Below are 6000 nucleotides of genomic sequence, written 5' to 3' on the forward strand. Positions count from 1 at the left end.
CTGAATTTGAAGTTGGTCATATCTGTTAGACCCAAAAATTACCATAATATTTAATTTAGTATACATTAAAATATATTACCTTTTCGCAGATGTGAGGTTTTGAATCCGATAAGAGCTTGTCGTCGACTGAGCCCTACCTCGTTTCCAGTCTGTTGTGAAAGTCGGTGACGACAGCCCCACCCCAGGATCACCCTGGAGGGCTTAAGTCAGGGAGATAACGGGAGTACCGGGGAACGGTACCTTAAGAGTACTTTGTCAGGTCGTATTTAAGTTATTTAAGCTATCAGGTCAATCAGTCAAGAGACTTTTAGTTATATTTTTCTATAGTAATTAATTCTGGCTAAATACAATGGAATTTATTTATTTTTTTTTTTTTACAGTTTATTTAATTTTGAAATTAATCTTTGTACATTTTAAAACAGCTCTTTCTTAGTTATTCAGGATGAAAATCACCTTATAACATATTTCTTTAATAGGAGAAGATGATGGGAGGCGGATTTAGCAAAAATACACAAATAAACGAAACGTATGTATTTGTACCAACATTTTCATCTTAATTTCAATTCTTCATCAGAAACTCAAAGATTCCGTTAAAAGTCGTTTGGATTTCTTAAATAGGTAAGTGAAAGTTAACACTATTGCCATAACAACAATGGAAAACAATAGTTATCAAATTCTTTTGTAGTTTATATTTATCCATTGTTTTTAGTATGAGCAACGAGATATGTTATTTTTTTAATAAAAAAAAAATTAATAGCACTTCAAAATTGTATCGATAAATTTTTATTTTTTCTATTCCTACTAAAAGTCGTTATTTAGCGATTCTTGAGGTGTAAACAACGATAATCGAATTTGTTCATGCCTAGAATACAACAATTTAATAAAATATAATAAATCGGTATACTATAGAATGGAATTGGAAGAAATCGTGCGCTCTCTAGCTAGTCTAAGCCGGTAGTGTGAAAACCGTTTTCTCGTTTAGTTAATGATTAAATTCTTCAATAATACAAATTATCCATTTTGTATTACTACTAACAATGAAAGATGGTTGATTATTTCAAATGGAGGTAGTTTAGAGAAGCCGTTTTTAAAATTCGGCATTCCATCCTTGTCAGACTATTTAAATGAGGTTAGGAAGCTAGCTGATATTAAAGCTTACTTCATTGCACATTGATATTCAATTAATAAAAATCTTACGAACCATTTTCAAAGAAAGCTTTTTTCTTCCACATTTCTAGAATGAGTTATTTAAGATAACAATATAATTAGGACGTTTTCGATCATAACTCGCTCCCTGTTCATCCGATCGTCTTCATTCTTCTTGCGGCATTCGATTAAGCATTAAATTTTTTACAAGAAACACCCCATTGGACATTTCTAGGATGCGTTATTTAATAGAAAAAAATGACTTGGATAAATAGAAACTTTTTGTTCTTGAACTAGCTTGTTCATTTACACATAGACACGGCACACACTCGATTGGAAGAACCTCAAAACTTGAATTATTGTGGAAAACACAAATTCAAAATTGTTTACGATCGTAATACTTCCTCGTATTATATATTCTGTATGTAAATAAAATTAAGTAAATATACGAATATATTGCTGCTATAATGTGTACAAAAATAAGAACGGTACTTGGTTGTAGATTATTAAACAGATCTCTTAATCCGTTTCTTTTCTATTTTTACATGCCTTCCAGCATGCGGCTGTGACAAACTTCTTCAGTATGAATCTTCGAGTACGTTTGAAGAAAAGCTTAATTAATATTAATAAAAATTAATTAGTATGAATTATATATTAGTATAAAATGTACTCAAAGTCCCTTTCATTTGACCTTCGTGTTTAAAATCTTCTCCAGCGTTTACACTCGTTGCCAAAAACATAATATGTGAAAAGTGATTGTGTCAATTGATCTAAATGCTAACAATTACTGGAGATGGAAAATAGATTTAAATCATTCAGTAGGACAGAAGCAACTAAATGCATTGAAATGCAGATAGTTCTATCTCTAGCAATTATTTCAACTGAATTTAGGTCGTTTCTAGATGTTCGTTTGTGAGATCAACTTTCAAACTATTTATTTAAATAACTATATTATTAAACAAAGTGTTTATAATGGGCGTCACGAAATATTCAATTATTAAAAAAAATAATTACAACTATGGAAAATAAAAATTAATAAAGAGTGTATCAGTGATTCTTTTCCCTTGTTGAATCAGTTCGCAATCTACAATGAAATTATTTTTTCTTACAATATAAAATCCACTTTGGTCAATCACCTATCAGAGATTATAAAAAGTTCGGAAAATACTTGAAGCAGATAATGATAAATTTACACGGATTCAAGACCCATTTAGATACAAGGCTTCATCAGAATTTAGAAGAAGGATCTCTTATTGACTTGTCTTGCGATAATACTTATACTAAAGTTAAAATTTGGTAGCCTATGATCCTTTCTGATCAGTAAATATCCACTGTTTAGGTTTTTATTTCGTGCCCCCTGACGAAATAAGTACTTGAATACATACATACAGCTACATATGTATATCTGGTACTTTGTAATAACTAGGAAGTATTTATTTATTAGATTTTTAAACGCATACTTATCCAAAAAAACATAGATTAAATCGACTATTGGTTCTGGAAATATTTTGGTGTATTGCATTTTCATAAAAAAATACATCATAAAACGTAAAAGGAATGAGTAAATTTTCTGTTAAACCTCAATTCCATATTATAATATTTTCTGATCTCCTTTATTGAAAATATATGAATAACACTATTAATTAATAATAACAGGCATCGGTGGCTCGCCTGCCACTGTTTAGTGGTAAAACTCTACGAATATTAATTCCATTTGCATTATCCTATTTGTGGGAAGCTGGGTTTTCGGCGGTCGGGGTAATAATCTTAAATTTTCATCATCAATGGGGGGTCTATAAATTATTTGTGAATTTAAAATTCGTGTTTAATTTATTTTTCAACTAACCTAACCACATGGTGGTTGTCCAGTGTCAATATGGATATCAACGGAACAGTTGAAATTAGGTTTTTTACATTATCCCAAGGAAAATAGTATCTGTTTTTAATTTTTCGTTGTTAAATGGGTAATTGCTAAAAAGGAAAGTTTTCCAATTTTTAGAGAAAGTAAAAAATTTTAAAAAAATCGTATGTATTAAGGACTCCGAGGAATAAAAATCTGATTATTTAGGGAGCCGCAAACAGAAAAAGATTTGGAAACCTCTGTTCTCAGTAGATTACTTAGGGACAAGATCTTAGTTCCTAAAAATGATGCAAATTCAGGATCGTATCTCCATTCACTGCGCTATAAACACTAAATCTAAACTGAGTTTTAGTGCAACCTAGAAGGTAATTGATTCACGCCACTGTCAAAGTAATAGGTTGTTAAGGTTGACTCCCAGAATACGAATACAAAAGTTGAAGAACCCTCAAGTTATTACCGCTTGGAGATCTAACCAAGTCACGCGTCTAGGGCGGTCGTTTTGATATTCCCGTTGTCCTGACTATCTTCACAATTTATTATCTGTTAGTGTTAGAGAACTACAGGGCCTTTGGGGATGTCCCGGCATGTCCTTCTTGGACCGGGCCCAGCTCACGTGCCCGCGGGAGTGGCCTTCCACCTCTTAGTGGTGTATTCATCTCTATGGTCCTATCGAGTTGGATAAGAGTTGTTATCATATTGGAACCATGAATCCGTTCGAATAAGGAAATAAAATAAAATTTTAAAAATTGGAGACGTATGAATTAAAATAGACGAGAAGAACAGAAAAACATACGAATAAGTAAATTGAGAAACCCCATAATGTAGAGGTTTTAAAATTTAAATACCACAATGATATTTACTGTCTTGATGATTAACATTACAGAATCCTTCTTTAGTTCCGTATGATTCATTTTATGCATAAATGACTATCCAAAATTCAAATATGTTAATATAGTCATCTTTTCTGATGACAAACTGAACTCCTCATCTTATCTAATTGGCACAATTAATTTGAGACTAGAAGAAGTCTTTAAAAAATCATTAAAGTACCTGAAGTAACGAGAGTTACAGCTAAACATTGAAAATTTAACAGCTATAATTTTCCCACTAAAATAGTTTTAAATGATACTACTGCCCCTTTTACCGAATAGATAAAATACTTGGGAGTCACGTTAGAACAGTAAACGGTTGTTGAACCACTACATTAATTTAAAATTAGAAAACGCAAGGAAAATAATCTATAAAATATTTCCATATTTTAATAAAAAAATCAAAATTATCACCCAGAAATTAATTGATACTCTTAAACTTAACCTATCAAAACACATCCCTGCCCCATATGGAACTTCGCTAGTTCAGCCACCTTTAAAAAGAAAGTATTGCAAATCAAGTGCCACAGATTAGTAAACAGCTATTCATATTACACAAGAATAACTAAGATGCAGTTAGAACTAAATATAGACACTGTACATAAAGACGTGTACAAATTGACAAATAATTTCTTTCAATCTTGTCCAAGGTCTTTAATACTTTCACCCCTAGTGGGATAATACGTCCCAATGGATGTTTCGAATTAAATGTAGGGTAAATTAACTGGGGGAAATGGGATTGCTTCCCTCTACCACAGGGGCACATTGGGACGTCTTGCCGCCAACAACATGGACAAAACCACATTTTCCGAAGCAAACAAATTAAAAATTAAAATCCTTAAAACATCTATTGATAAGCAATAAGTAGCAAAGAAAAAATAATTGTTTATGGTTGGAGACTGAAGCAGTGTACTAATAATTGTACATATAATATAAAATTAATTATGAAATAAAACATTCTATGAAAAAAACTGCTATGGGATCAGTCACATATTGAATTTTGACTTGTCTTGAACGCTTTGTTCTTGATTGCTATTTATAGTTTTTCGAAAATTTTATCATTACTTGCGGATTTACTCTAACTAAGAATAATGCAATAGTATAAAATGAGCGTAAAACTCATATTAGTGATAATTATTAAAATTATTTTATTTGAAGAATACAAACGACATAAATAAAGGTGTTTAGTCTTTCAGATCAAAGTTAATTGACCCAACGAAGAAGATTCCAAACATTCAGGCCTCTTTAGAAAACAAAATCATTGGAACGGAGGCAGATAGAAAAAAAAGAAGAAAAAAAGCAACCACTTTGACTCCTATAAATAGTATATAACGAAAGAATTAGATTTGGTGTCTCCCTGCGTTTTAAGTCATAAGCTTACTATGGGCAAACATGTGGTTGGATTATTAGGATTGGCTACAAGTTATAATAGGTTGGTACAAGTTGATAAGAATGTCCACTGTCAGTTTTGGGGCACAAATCAAAGGACGTTTGGATAAGAACTTTTGCTGCAACCACACGTTTGAGCTGTCAGTATTATTTGAGAATTTAGAAACAGGTAAATATTTTTCACTCTTTGTATTTTTATTAATTAATTATCTGATTCTTAAAAATTCTAGAATGGAGATTGAGTTTATAGGTTACTTAGTACTATTTCTATGAATTAGTTTCATGAACCACCAACTTAGCCAATATTTATGTTTCCTTTCATTTTGCGTTTTCATCCTCATTTTGTTCCTTTTTAGAATAGGGCAAATCGTAGATGATAGGCCACACATTCCGACGCCCACCACGTTTACCTCTCTGGTACACACTTTTATTATTTATTTGTTTAACAAGCATTTGTAGATATTTTGGTTTTACAGTAAATGGCAAACGTGGATCCGGCTTAAGACTTTGTAACAAATTCTCCAGAATTTTCTCGTCTTCTCATTCACATATGGTGAGCCACAAGGAGCAGTCCTATTCACCAGTCTCCAGTCTGTTTTCTAGATACCCAACAAAGATAAACTATATCCACCTACGATTTTTTTTTAATTATTTATTTAATGTAATTTACAACTGTACAAAATAATACAATAGGTAAATATGTAGTATGTTTCATATACACTTGAAAATCTTGGG

General features: G+C 31.5%; 1 protein-coding gene across 2 annotated transcripts in view; it reads right to left on the reverse strand.

The window, feature by feature from the left end:
• Nucleotides 1–6000, reverse strand: part of LOC106685698 (uncharacterized) — a 42778-nt gene that overhangs the window by 22534 nt on the left and 14244 nt on the right. The window contains exon 1 of one of the 2 annotated variants that reach the window (XR_010843691.1): nucleotides 80–208. The exons of the other annotated variant lie outside the window; for it this stretch is intronic. The gene's annotated coding sequence lies outside the window, so the exon portion shown is untranslated. Of the gene's footprint in view, nucleotides 1–79; nucleotides 209–6000 lie in introns of those variants that run through there. 2 annotated transcript variants of the gene reach the window in all.

Source organism: Halyomorpha halys, unplaced genomic scaffold, assembly GCF_000696795.3.
Source record: "Halyomorpha halys isolate HHAL.00 unplaced genomic scaffold, Hhal_1.1 Scaffold725.1, whole genome shotgun sequence".
Lineage (NCBI taxonomy): Eukaryota > Metazoa > Arthropoda > Insecta > Hemiptera > Pentatomidae > Halyomorpha > Halyomorpha halys.